Genomic DNA, 20,640 nt, shown 5'->3' with positions numbered 1-20,640 from the left:
ATGAGCCTCCTCAATTTTGTATAGAGGTCAATGTACCCAGAGGAGGACGGAAACTAGCTGTCCACCAGCTCCACCATGGTGCTACCCTACAGATGCTGTTGAGGCTACTGTAGACCTTCATTTATAAAACAGTGTGTTTTAATCAGTTATTTGGTGACGTGAATATATTTACTATAGTTTTATCTGAAAAGGATCACTTGTGAATGTTTCACTAAAATTGTTTATTTATTTTTTATCACTGAGTAGGATGGACGTGCATTATATGTCCATTGCGCTGCACACAATTTAAACGTAGTCCTGAATGATGCATGCCAAGATACAGTTGGAGTCGGAAGTTTACATTCATTTAGGTTGGAGTCATTAAAACGAATTTTTCAACCACTCCACAAATTTCTTATTAACAAACTATAGTTTTGGCAAGTCGGTTAGGACATCTAGTTTGTGCATGACACAAGTAATTTTTCCAACAATTGCTTACAGACAGATTATTTCACTTATAATTCACTGTATCACAATTTCAGTGGGTCAGAAGTTTACATACACAAAGTTGACTGTGCCTTTAAACAGCTTGGAAATTTCCAGAAAATTATATCATGGCTTCTGATGGGCTAATTGACATCATTTGAGTCAATTGGAGGTGTACCTGTGGATGTATTTCAAGGCCTACCTTCAAACTCTTTGCGCTTTGCCTCTTTGCTTGACATCATGGGAAAATCAAAAGAAATCAGCCAAGACCTCAGAAAGAAATTGTAGACTTCCACAAGTCTGGTTCATCATTGGGAGCAATTTCCAAATGCCTGAAGGTACCACGTTCATCTGTACAAACAATAGTACGCAAGTATAAACACCATGGGACCACGCAGCCGCCATACCGCTCAGGAAGGAGACGTGTTCTGTCTCCTAGAGATGAACGTACTTTGGTGCGAAAAGTGCAAATCAATCCCAGAACAACAGCAAAGGACCATGTGAAGATGCTGGAGAAAACAGGTACAAAAGTATCTATATCCACAGTAAAACGAGTCCTATATCGACATGACCTGAAAGGCCGCTCAGCAAGGAAGAAGCCACTGCTCCAAACCGCCATAAAAAAGCCAGACTACGGTTTGCAACTGCACATGGGGACAAAGATCGTACTTTTTGGAGAAATGTCTTCTGGTCTGATGAAACAAAAATAGAACTGTTTGGCCATAATGACCATCGTTATGTTTGGAGGAAAAAGAGGGAGGCTTGCAAGCGAAAGAACACCATCCCAACCGTGAAGCACGGGGGTGGCAGCATCATGTTGTGAGGGTGCTTTGCTGCAGAAGGTTCTGGTGCACTTCACAAAATAGATGGCATCATGAGGCAGGAAAATGATGTGGATATATTGAAGCAACATCTCAAGACATCAGTCAGGAATTTAAAGCTTGGTCGCAAATGTGTCTTCCAAATGGACAATGACCCCAAGCATACTTCCAAAGTTGTGGCAAAATGGCTTAAGGACAACAAAGTCAAGGTATTGGAGTGGCCATCACAAAGCCCTGACCTCAATCCCATAGAAAATGTGTGGGCAGAACTGAAAAAGCGTGTGCGAGCAAGGAGGCCTACAAACCTGACTCAGTTACACCAGCTCTGTCAGGCGGAATGGGCCAAAATTCACCCAACTTATTGTGGGAAGCTTGTGGAAGGCTACCCAAAACGTTTGACCCACGTTAAACAATTTTAAAGGCAATGCTACCAAATACTAATTGAGTGTATGTTTTAACTTCTGACCCACTGGGAATGTGATGAAAGAAATGAAAGCTGAAATAAATCATTCTCTCTACTATTATTCTGACATTTCACATTCTGAAAATAAAGTGGTGATCCTATCTGACCCAAGTCAGGGAATATTTACTAGGATTAAATGTCAGGAATTGTGAAAGACTGAGTTTAAATGTATTTGGCTAAGGTTTATGTAAACTTCCGACTTCAACTATAAGTGGTTGAATTAATAAGGTGATTGGACATCAGATTGTGTTAGCTTTCTGCCATGTTTGAAAAGTCAAAGCCATTTGGATGAGTTCTCTCTACAGCTGCCACTGCCATCTTTTGATTTCCTTGCGTTTTTTCTCCTCTCCATTCTCGCCGTCTGCTCCTCCCCGTATTCTCCAAGCAGAGCAGGCAGGACCATTGCCCTAGCGACTCCACACAGACACAGTGTGTGCACATGCTGCTCCAGAGACAGTACTGTTCTTCCTTCAGACAAGCATGCGTCAAAAGTAATTTGCACAATGTCAAAATGATCCTATTTACACTATGTAGTCAATTTTGTCACTAGAATAAATTGTTCTGACTCATATCGATGCCACATAGGCCGTTTTCTAAGAGTTAAGTTATTTCTTGCCTTCAATTGCTTTTTACATGTTCATTTTGTCTCTATACTCCAGCGTTTTGGATTTGAAATCAACTGATCAATATGACATGATAGTACAGAATGTTTGCCTTTATTTGAGGGTATTTTCATACATATTTGTTTTGCCATTTAGATATAAAAGCACTTTATGTACCTAGTCCCCTTGTTTAAAGAAATCATAAATATTTGGACAAATTCACTTATAGTGTATTAAGAAGATGACCCGATAGGTGCAGTGAAATGTGTTATTTTACAGGGTCAGCCATAGTAGTACTGCGCCCCGGGAGCAAATTAGGGTTAAGTGCCTTGCTCAAGGGCACAGACAGAGTTTTCACCTTGACAGCTCGGGAATTCGAACCAGCGACCTTTCAGTTACTGGCTTACTCTCTAACCGCTAGGCTACGTACACCCTAAAGTACTCTAAAGGATAGTATTTTGTCCCATGTTGCTTGCCCCCAATGACTACATCAAGCTTGCGACTCTACAAACAAAAATGATTCCTACCTCACCTGAAGCTTGTCCTAAACTCTTACACTTTTTTTTGCTTAAATCAGAGTTTCCTCAACACGCATTTTCGATCAAAGCTCCTTGACTCTGCTCTTTTAATGTGGTGGTAAGCCAATTAAGTGGAAGTAATAGTTCTTTGCATTAACATACTGTACTTTGTTGCTTAATTAAGTGATAGGAATCATGTCATCACTACGAGGACTCTTTCTGTGGCACTAGTGTTATCATCCCATTTCCTCTGTCTGAGGGGTGTGTTGGTTTGGGGTGCTCTGCGCCTGCCGTCTTGTTTATCTTTTCGTGCATCCCTGTATTCTCTTCCTCCTTTCCTTCTCTCTTCAGCTCTCCTCTTTTCTCCATCTCTCCCTTCGCACTTCGCCTTCCCTATCGACCTCTTACTCTCTTCTCTCCCTCTTGTCCTATACTTCTGCTCGCCTACTCTGCTCCTCTCCTATTTCAGCTGGGCTTTAGGGCCAGAGTGTCTTGCTAGGCAGAACCCAACGATGGCTGATCTGATGATCCATTGATCAGCCTGAGGGAACTGCGATGTCATAAGGTCTCCCAGCTCTTCAGTCTGTTTTCTTACTCTCTCGCTGATCTGTCGGTCACTTTGGTCATTACAGACCTTCTGAAAGACAGCCCGTCTCATGATTAGATGACAGATCAAGAGCTGAGCCTGACTTGTTATCGCCATGACGACATTTCCCAAAAAGTCTACCGGACACGAGGGCCCAAACACACGGAAGCGTGATGCCCACATTTGCCTGTTTTCCTCATGGGCTTCTCTTGGTTCATTTGGCAAAAGCAATAGCCAATTAGATTTCAATCACGGGCCTGCGCCTGCGTCAAATACACAATGATTTACTGCTCTGTAAAAGGCACAGTGTAACAAATGCTACTGATGACAAATGGTTGGTAATAAAAGGGATATGTACATTTCTATAACTGGGCGGTGTGTGTGTGTGTGAGAGAGGAGCCCCTCAGGTGGTAATGATGACAGATAATATGAGCGGGATAGTAAACCCTTACCCAGAATTCATAGGGTGGCTTTATAGAGAACACACACATCAGCTGGTCAATGACCAATGTGTCATCCTCTCCATAGGTTATCTTATAGAATGATGATGATTATGATAACAGCAAGGCATAGGCTAAGAGAGGAGGAGGCGGGGAGGAGAAGAGGAGGGGAGAGGAGGCATCTGATTATTTTCACCCATCGGCCAGTTCTGAAGGACATTACAAGGCCGTGAGCTAGAACGCCAGACACGACAGTGCTATGGCTCCTAGGATTTGTGTACGTATGTGGGACTAATGGCACCATTCTCCCCAAGTTGAGCTCAGTCCCAAGTGGGAACTGGGAAGAGACGGTTATCGACTGGGACGTTATTGTCCAACAATGTCTCCCACTTGACTGATTCACATAGCTTTGTGATCAGTGCTGTATTGTCTTTTATAAGAAAAGAGAAAGCAGCGAGTTGGGAGAGAACAATAGGTTGAGAGCCCCTATCCCGCCCCTCTTCATCATTCTTTTGTCCATCTATCCATCCTAGGTGCGTTGAAAGGTATAGCATATTATGTGTTGACTGAAACATCACTGGCAACCATAGCAACACTAGTGGTAGCAATCATATGATTCATCTGATTTCCCTTTGAACAGATTGCTGTTTCTATTTTGAATAATTTTTAAGGAAGAAGTTATGCCCCTGTGCTTTGCAAGGGAAAGAATGACTGTAACTTTGTCCTGATTCTTAAAGTGATAAACAAGATAATTTGCCATATTTCTGTAGTTTAAGGCTATGTGTTGGTGGTAGTATTAATCAAATAAAATTATTAAAATCAAAATGGGAACGGTTCCCCTTTCTGAGTCAAATTTTCAAATGAGGGAAGCCCTCAACGGTGGTCATTCAAAGTCGTAGATAAGAGATGGAGTCACGACGGGGTTTACTCCAACCCAACCCTCCGGAACAAGTTTGAAATGAGGACACTGTACATGTTTAGATAAATCCATGAAATGAGGACACATGTCTCTAAACCAGCGTTTCCCAAACTCTGCCCAGGGGACCCCAAGGGGTGAACATTTTGGTTTTTGCTCTAGCACTACTAAGCTGATTCAAATAATCAACTCATCATCAAGCTTTGATTGTTTGAATTAGCTATGTAATGCTAGGGGAAACGCCCCACCCCTTGGGGTCCGCAGGACCGAGTTTGGGAAACGCTGCACCAAACCCTTTCGAGGTCATGCCTAGCTAAAGGGGAGAGTGGGGTAAGTTTTTTACATTCAGCATCACTCAGTCAAGGGAAATATGGTATTCTTTCTAACAAAGATATCTACATATATTTCAGGATGTTGTGTATCCCTGGAAATAATTAGAATTAATGTAAACATTACAGTTTTGAAAACATAGCTTGTCCAAAAAAAGTGGTCTCTTACACAACTTACCCCAGGTTTTTAAGAGCATATAGCCACTCGGATGATTAAAAGAGGAATAAGGTCCACACTACAGCCAGTTGGTGGCGGTAATGCACTATAAAGTTGGATGCCATCCGCAGTATTAAATCCACAGAAGAAGAGGAAGGAGGAAGAACGAAGATGAGATTAATCAAAGAACTAACAAAAAACGAACTTGTTTTCCCTTTTTATGTGTGGATTAATTGTCGGAGTAGAGAACACATGATTTTGTGTGACTCAAAATGGGTAAAAATTCTACAAATATCCTGCAAAAAAAGGTAAAATAACAACCCACTGTTTATCTCCCAGGATAAATTAGCTAGCAACAGCAAGTTAACTATTATAGTTGGCTTTAGTATTTTAATATGCGTGTCATGAACTCGTCTGGTAGGGATAGACAAAATCAACATGCACATGAGCTGAGCCGGGTTTGATCAGGATGTTACCAGTGATTAAATGTTTTCCACACGCATAGCTCGTGTAGCCTTCTTGGACACTGGGTCCCCACAATTTCCCACACCAAATAACCTGAAGCCACATGGCTCTTCTAGCAGGCTCTATTATCCAATGTGGGAGCATTGCAAACCACAAGTCAGGATTTTTCACCTGGTTACGTGTACATTGAACAACACAGCAGCATTTTGGCATGTTTTGTTATTTCTGTATAACTAAAAATCAACAATGAAGTTGGCTCTTTTACAATGGGGGGTCAATGGGAATTAATGTTTGTTTCCCCCAATTTGTGGGCGTGGTCGAAAGGAATTCCTTCTTATGACGTGAATATCGACTCTGAGCATTGACTGTTATTATGCTGATATGTTGTTTCTTATAGAATCCCCCTACAGTACCCATTCATCACCTTCCTGCCGTCACTCCTTGTTGCCTTTAGCTGACCAGAAATATGGCCGCCGTCAGCAAGGAACTATTAACCTAATGGAAAGTGGGTTGTTGAGACAGAAATAGATGGGAAATGTCTGGGTGAGGGAGGAAGGGGCAGGGACACCTACCTTTTGGGCTCCTGTGATGCCTGGTGGAAGATGGGAAGATGACACACTTGGGTGCCTTTTTCAATTAATCTGTGACATTTGGTCCTGAGAGACGAGGCTTGGCCTTTTCTACTGTACAGTAGTCTACCTACACCTCCCACTGGGCGGCCAACGCAACACAACTTTCGTCTTCTAACCCACACGCATGCAGGAACGAGGGCACATACATACACTCCAGAACTCTTAGCATGGATTTCTGTTGTCTTTTAGCGATTGTTGTCAAAGTTTTACCCTGCTGAAAGAATGTAGAACGAAGGAGCAACACACCAAAGTCTCACTGTGATTAAACCCTGCTTTGGGATCGGTGTCCCTTCCACGGGACGGTTGAGCTAACGTAGGCTAATGCGATTAGCATGAGGTTGTACGTAACAAGAACATTTCCCAGGACATAGACATATCTGATATTGGCAGAAAGCTTATATTCTTGTAAATCTAACTGCACTGTCCCATTTACAATAGCTATTACAGTGAAAGAATACCATGCTATTGTTTGAGGAGAGTGCACAATTTTGAACATGAAAAGTTATTTATAAACAAATTAGGCACATTTGGGCAGTCTTGATACAACATTTTGAACAGATATGCAATGGTTCATTGGATCAGTCTAAAACTTTGCACATTCACTGATGCCATCTAGTGGCCAAAATCTAAATTTCACCTGGGCTGGAATAATACATTATGGCCTTTCTCTTGCATTTCAAACATGATGGTACAAAAAAAAACACAAAAGAATGGTTGGTTTTTTCTTTGTATTATCTTTTACCAGATCTATTGTGTTATATTCTACTACATTCTTTTCACATTTCCATAAACTTCAAAGTGTTTCCTTTCAAACGGTACCAAGAATATGCATATCCTTGCTTCAGGGCCTGAGCTACAGGCAGTTAGATTTGGGTATGTCATTTTAGGTGAATTTAAAAGAAAAAAGGGGCTAATCCTTAAACTAAATGTCTTTGGGTCGTTCTTGGATTGCGGTGGCCTTTGCCACCATGAAAAAACACTTTAAAATGACAAATAATTACAGATCATACATGTTTTTGTGTTTAAATGCCTTAACGTTTAATGATAAAACCTAATGCAAGTCCTTTATACTGCAAAAGTGTATGTTTATGCATTGTTTTAATGTAGTTAGGGTAAGCAAATTGTCTTATCCCAGAGGTGATGTGTAGAGTTGAGGTGACATGTTTTGGGGATTTACAGATTCACAGACTTTTGTTCACTTTTTGGAAAGTGAACAAAAGTATTTAATATAATGTATAGATCAAAAGTCCCTCAGTTTATTCATTGGTGTTACCGCCTCAAAAATCACTCATTACAAAGATATTCACAGTGTACAAAGCATTAGAAACATCGGCTCTTTCCATGACATAGTGATTCCAGATGAAACCTATGATCCCTTATTGATGTCACCTTTTTAAATCCATTTCAATCAGTCTAGATTAAAGGTGAGGAGACAGGTTAAAGGATTTCGAAGCCTTAAAACAATTGAGGCATGGATTGAGAGGGTCAATTTAGAGGGTGAATGGGCAAGACAAAAGATTTAAGTGCCTTTTAATGGCATATGGTGTTAGGTGCACTGGTTTGAGTGTGTCAAGAATTGCAACGCTGCTGGGTTTTTCCACGCTCAATAGTTTCCCATGTGTATCAAGAATGGTCCACCACCCAAAGGACATCCAACCAACTTGACACAACTGTGGGAAGCATAGTCAACATGGCCCAGCATCCCTGTGGAACACTTTCGACACCTTGTAGAGTCCATGCCCCAATGAATTGAAGCTGTTCAGAGGGCAAAAGGGGGTGCAACTCAATGTTTTGTAAACTCAGTGTACAAGGACCTTGAGCATTCTTTCAGGTGGCAAACTGTTATAATTCAATAATAAATACATTTAATTTACATGTAATTATATTAAATACAATTATCTAATCACACCATTTTAGTATGTGATACATTTAAGGATTCCATTGATAATTTGGTGTGTCAAAATCCAAAGTGTCACTTAGTGTTACTCAATTTAAATGAGGTGATATAACAATGTTTGCAAAATGATTAATTCTATAACTTTGGCAAATTATTTTTAAGGACTGATCACCTTAGATTTGAGGATTTATGGCCTCCATTTCAGAAAATCTAAATTTACCAAACATTTCTCATTGGTGTTACCATCATTTGGTGTTACTCCTACTGGTAGCACAATATTATCATAATGGTAACAATTATTTAAAGTCATTAAGCTACCATATTAGTTGATTTAGAATGGGATGATGTCCCCAAATACATTTAAATATGCCATGCCCAAATGCCACCGTAATTCAAGAACGACCCCTTTCCTTCTTACTTGAAATATAATTATTTTCCTCATAGTTGAAGTAACTCTGCCCTGCAGCCCAGCAGCCATGTGTAGCCTAGAGAAGGCCTGAAGTGGATAATGATTTAATCGTCATTATAACACACTACCTCTCCAGCCTTGCAATTCACCACACTGCTGCACTCTACTGCAATCACCCGCCGTTGTGCTGCCCACCAACCAGACCCAAATTGGTGTTAGTATTAAGGCAGTGATAACAGGATCCGAATCAGGAGTTCTTCTCTACCTGTATTAGAGGAGGATTCCTGACAGTGACTTAAATGAGGATAGGAAGCTTAGAGGTGAATTATCAGACCTGCACAGATAGGAGTTTATAGTTGGACAAATTACATAGGGTGGGGAAGAGCAGTGCAAAGCAAACATTGGGTCCTGGATACTCAGATGACCAATATCAGGTAATTCGGGTTCTTGTTGAATCCCAGATTTTCCATGTAATTCCATAATGTTCCTTGAGTCCATATCAGGATATTCTTTGTAAACTATCTGGTGAAATCAGAGTCCCCTGAATCAGATTTACTTGTTTATTGTTCTCTGTATGTTCAATGTTCTAATGTGTTACTTTTCTGTTGCTTATCTAGCATGTCCATTCACCATAACATCAGGATTTATGTGGAGAGGGAACAGGAAAGAGAGAGAGAAACATAGAGACAGAAGCACAGAAAAAAGAGAGTGAAGGGAAGAGAGAGAGAGAGTAAGAGAAATAAAGACAGAGATCCATCCTGGGAGAATCTCTCTCCTGCGTCACCGGAGTGATTTGTCAATGTATTTACTGTCAGAGAGGGGAGAAGTTTTATTGGTTGGATTGTGCTGAGTGAATGGCCATTCTTTCCCCAAAGCGTCAAACCATCTCAGAAGCGTCTCTCTGGCTCTACATTAACACTTTCTGCATCACTGGCTCTGATTGCATCTCTAAAGCCAGCTAGTGCCAGGCCTACGGTATTATCTGCTATTATAAACTTAGCAGTGTATGAATGACTTTCAGTAAAAAAACGACAGTGTAAAACTACTCACTGGGCACAAACGTCAGTTTTAACATCTAGTTTTGATTGACATTTGATTGAGTTGTCAACTAATGTGAATTCAAAGAAAAAACAACAAACATATTATCTTTATAATCTTTATAATCGACCTGGCCCGGGTATCCTGGAAAGATATTGACCTCATTCCGTCAGTAGAGGATGCCTGGTTATTCTTTAAAAGTGCCTTCCTCACCATCTTAAATAAGCATGCCCCATTCAAAAAATGTAGAACCAGGAACAGATATAGCCCTTGGTTCACTCCAGAACTGACTGCCCTTGACCAGCACAAAAACATCCTGTGGCGTACTGCATTAGCATCGAATAGCCCCCGCGATATGCAACTTTTCAGGGAAGTTAGGAACCAATATACACAGGCAGTTAGGAAAGAAATTTGCATCCTGTAGCACAAACTCCAAAAAGTTATTGGACACTGTAAAGTCCATGGAGAATAAGAGCACCTCCTCCCAGCTGCCCACTGCACTGAGGGTAGGAAACACTGTCACCACCGATAAATCCATGATAATTGAGAATTTCAATAAGCATTTTTCTACGACTGGCCATGCTTTCCACCTGGCTACCCCTACCCCGGTCAACAGCCCTGCACCCCCCACAGCAACTTGCCCAAGCCTCCCCCATTTCTCCTTCACCCGAATCCAGATAGCTGATGTTCTGAAAGAGCTGCAAAATCTGGACCCCTACAAATCAGCCGGGCTAGACAATCTGGACCCTCTCTTTCTAAAATTATCAGCCGCCATGGTTGAATCCCCTATTACTAGCCTGTTCAACCTCTCTTTCGGTTCGTCTGAGATCCCCAAAGATTGGAAAGCTGCCGCGGTCATCTCCCTCTTCAATGGGGGAGACACTCTAGACCCAAACTGCTACAGACCTATATCTATCCTACCCTGCCTTTCTAAGGTCTTCGAAAGCCAAGTCAACAAACAGATTACCGACCATTTCGAATCCCACCATACCTTCTCCGCTATGCAATCTGGTTTCAGAGCTGGTCATGGGTGCACCTCAGCCACGCTCAAGGTCCTAAACGATATCCTAACCGCCATCGATAAGAAACAATACTGTGCAGCCGTATTCATTGACCTGGCCAAGGCTTTCGACTCTGTCAATCACCACATCCTCATCGGCAGACTCGATAGCCTTGGTTTCTCAAATGATTGCCTCGTCTGGTTCACCAACTACTTCTCTGATAGAGTTCAGTATGTCAAATCGGAGGGCCTGTTGTCCGGGCCTCTGGCAGTCTCTATGGGGGTGCCACAGGGTTCAATTCTGGGACCGACTCTCTGTATACATCAATGATGTCGCTCTTGCTGCTGGTGAGTCTATGATCCACCTCTACGCAGACGACACGATTCTGTATACTTCTGGCCCTTCTTTGGACACTGTGTTAACAACCCTCCAGACGAGCTTCAATGCCATACAACTCTCCTTCCGTGGCCTCCAATTGCTCTTAAATACAAGTAAAACTAAATGCATGCTCTTCAACCGATCGCTGCCTGCACCTGCCCGCCCGTCCAACATCACTACTCTGGACGGTTCTGACTTAGAATATGTGGACAACTACAAATACCTAGGTGTCTGGTTAGACTGTAAACTCTCCTTCCAGACTCACATCAAACATCTACAATCCAAAGTTAAATCGAGAATTGGCTTCCTATTTCGCAACAAAGCATCATTCACTCATGCTGCCAAACATACCCTTGTAAAACTGACCATCCTACCGATCCTCGACTTTGGCGATGTCATTTACAAAATAGCCTCCAATACCCTACTCAATAAATTGGATGCAGTCTATCACAGTGCCATCCGTTTTGTCACCAAAGCCCCAAATACTACCCACCACCCATCACTAGCTTTAAGCACCAGCTGTCAGAGCAGCTCACATATTACTGCACCTGTACATAGCCCATCTATAATTTAGCCCAAACAACTACCTCTCCCCCTACTGTATTTATTTATTTTGCTCCGTTGCACCCCATTATTTCTATCTTTATTTTGCACATTCTTCCACTGCAAATCTACCATTTTTTTCTACCTGTACGCTCTCGTTGGCTGGCCCTCGCTTCAAACTCGTCTCCAAACCCACTGGCTCCAGGTCATCTACAAGACCCTGCTAGGTAAAGTCCCCCCTTATCTCAGCTCGCTGGTCACCATAGCAGCACCCGCCTGTAGCACGCGCTCCAGCAGGTATATCTCTCTGGTCACCCCCAAAACCAATTATTCCTTTGGCCGCCTCTCCTTCCAGTTCTCTGTTGCCAATGACTGGAATGAACTACAAAAATCTCTGAAACTGGAAACACTTATCTCCCTCACTAACTTTAAGCACCAGCTGTCAGAGCAGCTCACATATTACTGCACCTGTACATAGCCCATCTATAATTTAGCCCAAACAACCACCTCTCCCCCTACTGTATTTATTTATTTATTTATTTTGCTCCTTTGCACCCCATTATTTCTATCTTTATTTTGCACATTCTTCCACTGCAAATCTACCATTCCAGTGTTTTACTTGCTATATTGTATTTACTTCGCCACCATGGCCTTTTTTTTGCCTTTACCTCCCTTATCTCACCTCATTTGCTCACATTGTATATACTTATTTTTTTCTACTATATTATTGACTGTATGTTTGTTTTACTCCATGTGTAACTCTGTGTTGTTGTATGTGTTGAACTGCTTTGCTTTATCTTGGCCAGGTCGCAATTGTAAATGAGAACTTGTTCTCAACTTGCCTACCTGGTTAAAGAAAGGTGAAATAAAAATAAATAAAAGTAGTTATTCCCAAAACAACACCTTTTGACGTCAGTGTGTGTTTGGTCAGGATTCTAAATTTGTTTCTAGATTTTAAATGAATTGTGTACTATTGAGTCCCTGGGTTCAGGAGTCAATTAATTCCATCAGCAGCACCTCGATTGGATCACGACTCTCAACACCTGCAGAGACGAAGATAACAGCTCTTATCTTCACACACTAACCAAGCCCACTGATTTCTCTGAGTTTTCTCTCAATTTTCTCCCAGTTTTCTCGATCCCATCCCATTCCCCTGTGTATGGAGGAGAAGAGAGGAAAACAGTCCGAATGCATCAGTAACTACTGTCTGGGTTCAGGTTGATTAAAACCATGAGGCAGGGAAAAACAGGGACCAGAAATTAGCCTGGGAATTTCTAACACACCGGTCTATTTTTGTTCTCAAGGTCCCGACACCAGTCCATTTTATTCATTGAGGCCTCAGTTATTAGCCAGATCGTTGTCATTCTGCACACAAAAATGAGGTGCTCAAGACGGTCTCTGTTTCCTATAATTCTTTGGGCTTCATTTAGAGATTGGCAGACTGCTTCATCGTGATATGAATACTGTATACTGTAGAAGAAAATGTTTTATTTTGTGTCTTTTACTTGAATTTGTTTGTTGTTCACAGGGGCGCAACTTTGGTTTTAGAAGTGGGGAGACATAACGTGGCGGGGGGGTCTGGGGGTCTTCCCATTTTTCGGGCATTCAATGTTTTGGGGCATCTAAAGCACATTTCCTGCATTTCTACACATCTAATATGACCCATGTCCCTTCTAGCCGTCTATCTAGAACAACAAAAAGTAAGCAAAAATGCCCACAGTCATCAAGCTAGGTAAGAGATGATTAAATATGTTTAAGTGATAAGTCTGAACTCGATCAATGATAATTCAATAATCAATAATGTGTTGCACCTTTAACCAATAGCCTAACAAATGAACAACTCTTATAAATAAAGTACAAAGACTTCACTTTTGATTGTCTTTATTAAGACATACTCTATATCTAATTTCAGCCAGACCACCCAGCCAGCCCAAGCCGCTTCCACGCCTAACTCCCAACAGTCTAGTCAATAACTCAACTCCTTCCTTCCCATCGTTCTTTTATGTCGCAAGGGAAAGGTTTGGAAAACAAAAGTGAATGAAAACACACATACGCCTACACATTAACACAGAAACGGTACACCCTCCATATAATTCATATCATAAGCCTAATAGTACTGTAGAGCTCTTTTTACTTGCACACAATATAGCTGGGTCACCCCGTCTTGCCCTTAGGGGCCCACGGTCCTGTAGCGCCCCAACCCAAGACAACCCACTCAGCTTTAGGATCTTAGTGAAACATTAATTATTGGTTTCAGGTGTGTTAGACCAAGGCCAGAGTGACAACAGTACAGCAGACCCCCAGGGCCAGGACTGAGCAGACCAGCAACTAGGGATTGCCTAAATAGGTATCTCCCCTGATGTGGGCATGTTTTCAATACAGACTCCTTTTATCTTACAGTATTCCATATAAGGCATCCAGGCCTTGTGAAAGTGGCACAGTACACCCTTAATCTTGTAATAAATAAAATCTAGTGATACGTAACTTTACATTTCTCCCATCCATTGTTGGAGGATAACCAACCTTCCAATTAAAGGTAATACATTTCTTAGCCGCTATAAATGCTAGGTACACAGTTTGTTCTGATAACAGTCTCCAGTATCAACATTTCCACGCAACAAAAACAGTGAGAAGGGAGAATCTGTAGACATACTGAGGTAAAATAACATAATCTCTGACAGAATTCAGCCAGCCTTCACAGGACCATAACAAATGCAAATATGTCCCTTTTTGTGTTTTACACCTCCAGCAGAATAATACAATTTCTGCATGATATTCAGTTTCCCTAGCATATAGTACATTCTATGGATGGTCTTATACTGCACTAATTTATGTCTGAGATTATCTGAATATTACTTGTCAGTCTAACATATCTGTATCCATTCATCATCATCAATAGCGTCTCCCAGGTCCTCACATTTTTGTTTTACATGTTTTGTGTCATCGGGGAAAAGCCTCTATCAACCCTTGATACAGTTTGGAAATCAACTTTTAGAGGTTTGTCAGAATGCCTTAAAATAGTTTCAATCTTTGAAGCTTCTTGCTTGTCCAGTGTTTCTATCGGCAAAAGTTCACCTCTGCGCTGTCACAGACTGGTCTTCCCTGGCTGCCTGAATCTGATGAGACCCTGTCACCATCTGATCCTGCTCAGATGAGGCATGACAAAGAATTACCTTGGTGTACATTTATACATTATATTATCCATGAATAGAGTCAATGGTTTAATAATTGAAATGACCATTATTCCCAGATTCCAGACTGTAGCCAACCCATCAACTCAAGATGGAACTTTGTAGCCATCCACTAATTGTTATAATATACTGCAAAATTCACCTGAGCTCCGTAGACTAGTCTTCCCTGGCTGTCTGACCCTGCAGGGACGAACACCTGTCACCATCTGATCCTGCTAAGACATGATGAGCATAGTGTTGTGTACTGAATGTGCACCATAACAGTGAAACCTGTAGAGCTGTTTGGTAGATCATCAAATTACTTCTCTTGAAACGGGACAAAACAAAGGCTACAAAACATTTCCATACACACAACAGCTGTTAGATACTGCTACCTGATAGGTAGCTAGAGGCTAGCTAGAGCTGAACTGGCTGTGGTAGGTACTAGCTAGCTAACTAGCTGCAAGTAGTCCATTCACTTCAGTCGAGAGGGGATGAAACATTCTCTAACGTAACGTCTGTTACTACTAGCTCAGCACTGGGAATACATACAGCAGTTACCTTGCCAGCTCGATCAGTCAACTAAAGTAGCCTGTTTCTGATCTGCTTGCTTTTACAACTCAGAGAAAAATCGAAACACAGCAGCTGCCTCTGTTCATCTCTCCCGTGCTGGTTCTATACACCAGCCTTTCAGAAGCTTTGCCTTCACACAGCCTGTCAGCACAATCTGTAATGTAAATCCAGCCAGCTGAAACCAGAAAACAGCCTACCCTACCACTCTCAGGCATCTGCATGGTCCTAACGCACACCTGCGCCGCGTTTTGTATCACAGTACAATGATAAAACTGGGGGGGACAAATATGCAATTTTAGAATGTGTGTGTGTGTGTGTGTGTGTGGGGGGGGGGGGTCATGTCCCCCCCGTCCCCAGTGAAAGTTGCACCCCTGGTTGTTCAAATAACCCTAAGTTGATGGACGACTAGCCACTATAGTCATCTGTTCATTGAAAGTTTGCAATCTACATGCTCACCTGTGTGGTTAATATCACTCTAGCTAGATTCTCTCAGAAGCAAGCCTCTGCTTGAGATTTTCTCACAACTCAATCTGTAGGATCACTTTCAATGGAAACTGTAAGTGAAATCAATATCACTTCTTCCCTGACCTGAAGTCCTTTTCTCAGCCAGCATAGAAATCAACACATTGTTCGAGTTCACATTGTATCCAAAGAAAAAGTCAACGCACAGAAATGTAAGTGTATTTTTAGACATGTCATTCATTCTCTCTAAATAACTGTTTACCTAGCAGTCATTTCCCCCCAAGGTAATTGTTAATGACTTTCAACACTTTAATTAGCGACGTTGATTAATTTGCACTGCATGCCTTTAAAGCAGACATTATGACTGACACACACACACACGTGCATGCTCACATCCACTACAACACACACACACACACACATATGCAGACACATGAGGGAACACGCGTATGCATGCACACACACACACACACATCCCCCTTTTCATCCTTCTATGGGCCTTTGAAGAGAAGTTACAACTGTGAGACTGTAAGGAAATGGTATTTCATAGAGCACCAAAATGTCTGTGCTCAGGCCTTGTCAAAACTAGTTTGAGTGTAAATAGTGGTTGCTGCCAGCTTCACAAAGAGAGCTAATTGCTAATTTAGCGTTTTGTGTCTCTTCTGAGACCGTCAACATTACAGAATGTGTCATCAGGCACACAACAGTCAGCTTTGTTAGGGAAAACATGGCGTCGTGAAGTGGACTAGATAGCTTTTCCAATGGGGAAAAATAGATTAGAACAGCTGCTATAGTTGTTCTTGAAGGTATAAGGAGAGGGTTAACTCAAGAGTTCGTAAGTATGGACCCTGTAAGTTTAGTCTGCGAGTTTGGTCTGTTTAGTAATATTTGCTGATGATACAATGTGGTATGAGCCACTTACGTTGTTATGAACATTTTATACAGTCCTTGACAAATGTACCGTAGGTGGTGGGCACAACGTGTAACAGTGTGGATCCAGCATTAAAGGGGAAGTTCAGTATTTTACAACTTAATGTGAGATGGTTACTCATCCTGAAAGTAGTCTAATGCCTTGAGAAACTGTACACTGAAAAAAGTGAAATCTAAGCTAGCCAAATATCTTATATTGATTAATAATTCACTTTTTTTTACACAAACATTTGATCTTATTTTGAGAATACGATTAAGTAAGGTAAAATATCTTGAAAGATATCTTGAAATAAGATAAATTACTTGTATTAAGCCTTTTTTAGGTTAAAATAAATGAAATGATCTGCCATTACATTGAAATAATTTAGCTTGGTAAAAATATATAATTTTAAGTTAATTATTAATCAATATAAGATATTTAGGCTGGCTTAGATTTCACTTTTTGTAGTGTAATCCATGGTAATATTTATTTAAGCAGTCACTACACACTTCTGGTAACTTTAGACACCTCTAACAATCAATAGAAGTGATAGGGGCAATTGGGAAAGGGAAAGGGGGATAGCTAGTCAGTTGTACAACGGAAAGCATTCAATTGTGCAAGTTTCGGTTACTTAAAAAGGTGATTTTTCTTTATGTTTCCCAAACAATTTTGCACTGAGACAATTATTATTATTTTTTTTAAATGTCTTGATCCATAAACAATATGAATGTTTCTGGCCACTATCTAGCTGTCGTCTGCAACTCATAAAGGAATCAGCTGCCATCCAGACAGTGGTTCCAGATGATCAGACCCGGCTGTTCAATATGGTTGAACTTGCCATCTTGCAATCCCCATCATAAAAATAGATATTTCAACACATTGTAATTCCAGACAAATCATCGACGTCTCCCTCCATATATGTCATTCTCATCACTGTGTTGTGCAGCAAAGCGCCGCCTGTCGTAACCTTAGTATTGAACAAGCAGTAAAGCCCTGTATGTCCCTGGGACAAGAGCAATGAACCCTTTGGTTTTTATTCACCCATGAAATATCCTCCATTGTCCACCTCCAGACCTCTACAGACCCCTTTGTCTGCCCCGGAGAGTGTAGGGCGACTGGGGCATGGCCTCAGGGTGAATAGTGGTGACCAGAGGCTAGAGAGAATAGCTGAGTGGGGACAAATGGTATTCTTATGATAGAACAGAATGTACATTTTTGTGTTACGTATTCCCCTTGACTTCCTTACCTCACTAAGATTGGCTTCGGGCACACACACACACACACACACACACACACACACACACACACACACACACACACACACACACACACACACACACACACACACACACACACACACACACACACACACACACACACACACACACACACACACACACACACACACACACACACACACACACACACACACACACACACACACACACACACACACACACACACACACACACACACACACACACACACACACACACACACACACACACACACACACACACACACACACACACACACACACACACACACACACACACACACACACACACACACACACACACACACACACACACACACACACACACACACACACACACACACACACACACACACACACACACACACACACACACACACACACACACACACACACACACACACACACACACACACACACACACACACACACACACACACACACACACACACACACACACACACACACACACACACACACACACACACACACACACACACACACACACACACACACACACACACACACACACACACACACACACACACACACACACACACACACACACACACACACACACACACACACACACACACACACACACACACACACACACACACACACACACACACACACACACACACACACACACACACACACACACACACACACACACACACACACACACATCAGAAATACTTTTAAAAGAACTGAAGATGGGAAACTCAATGGACAATGAATGGAGAAACGTATAACGCACCACCCAGCAGACTGTCGACCAATTGGGTTCTCGTTGTCATGCTGCGTCACGCAGTTGCTAATCCAATTGTCACGCAATCCCTTCTAAAAGTCAGGGTATGAGTCGAGAAACATATCTATTTTCCTTGGAAGTAGGTAAGGTCACGATTTTAAAGCTATACGATATGACAGAGAACAAGTTCATTATCTCTGAAAAGATGTGTAATCTTGCTGTTCATGTAATTCATGCTAATGTTGGGTTTTTGACTCCCATTGACTCCTTGAAGGAGTGCACTCTTTGTGGGAGATCACCCAGAATGCACCGCGTGGCCCATTGACGACAAACGGGCAACGTACACAATGGGCGTATCGAATGGAGTTTCCCCATCTCTTTTCTTAAAGTATTTCTGCACACACATATACACACATACGCTCGCGTGAACCACCTAGGGACTACAATGATCTTGTTATAGTTCATTCTCACTTTGAGTGCTGGCAAAAGTAACAGTTCTTCGTTGCACAGGTGTATGCGTGTTTGTATGTGCGTCCATGCGTACGTGTGTCTGAGAGAGAGTTTTGAGTTTAAAACATGACGTCCATTTCAAATGGATCATCGAGTCCCCACCCAGACATTTGCAAACATATCAACGCATTATGCTAACATAATTAATTGTATGCATATACATTATTTTTCTCTTCATGTAAACAAAAATTTTGAAACCACAATTATAAGCTTCAATAGAGTCAATTTATTATTGTTCGATTTGGTATGAAACAAGTTTCATTATGTTGCCAGGTAACTCATGCCTTTGTATAATCAGAGGTAGACTTAATATATATTAAGTTGTAATAGGGTACCAAAGCTTATCATAGTTTTCTCTTTTGTAAGCAGGCTGTATCATAGCATTTTAGCTCCGCAAATTACCCTTATTGATTTCCCTTGATGCTAAACCAACAACACTGACTAATATGAAAATATACAGGAGTTGCAAGGCAACACAAAATCTAATGAGACAATTTACATTTCAAATATGAGTTTAACATTACTATCTGAATATACCATCTAAATATGTGATTTTGACTCTATTACAGAGACAACATATACAGTTGAAGTCAGAAGTTTACATACACCTTAGCCAAATACATTTAAACTCAGTTTTTCACAATTCCTGACATTTAATCCTAGTAAAAATTCCCATAAGTGTTCAATATGGTTGAGATCTGGTCTTACAGACAGCCGTGGCATATGGTTTACATCATTTTCATGCTCAAACAATTCAGGCACTTGTACACTGTGGATAGGGGAATTTCTATCCTTTGGGGGCATAGCCATGGTAGCCAAAATAATGGCTTGCCCAGCATTTTTATACATGACCCTAAGCATGATGGGATGTTAACTGCTTGTTTTATTTCACCTTTATTTAACTAGGTAGGCCAGCTGAGAACAAGTTCTCATTTACAACTGCGACCTGGCCAAGATAAAGCAAAGCAGTGCGACAAAAACAACAACACAGAGTTACACAAACGTACAGTCAATAACACAATAGAAAAATCTACAGTTGAAGTCGGAAGTTTACATACATAGCCAAATACATTTAAACTCAGTTTTTCACAATTCCTGACATTTAATCCTAGTAAAAATTCCCTGTCTTAGGTCAGTTAGGATCACCACTTTTAAATCAAATCAAATGTATTTATATAGCCCTTCTTACATCAGCTGATATCTCAAAGTGCTGTACAGAAACCCAGCCTAAAACCCCAAACAGCAAGCAATGCCGGTGTAGAAGCACGGTGGCTAGGAAAAACTCCCTAGAAAGGCCAAAACCTAGGAAGAAACCTAGAGAGGAACCA

Source organism: Salvelinus alpinus, chromosome 9 (genome assembly GCF_045679555.1).
Source record: "Salvelinus alpinus chromosome 9, SLU_Salpinus.1, whole genome shotgun sequence".
In the NCBI taxonomy this organism is placed as follows: Eukaryota; Metazoa; Chordata; class Actinopteri; order Salmoniformes; family Salmonidae; genus Salvelinus; species Salvelinus alpinus.
The sequence above is the reverse complement of the archived record's forward strand: the minus strand, read 5'-3'. Positions refer to the sequence as shown.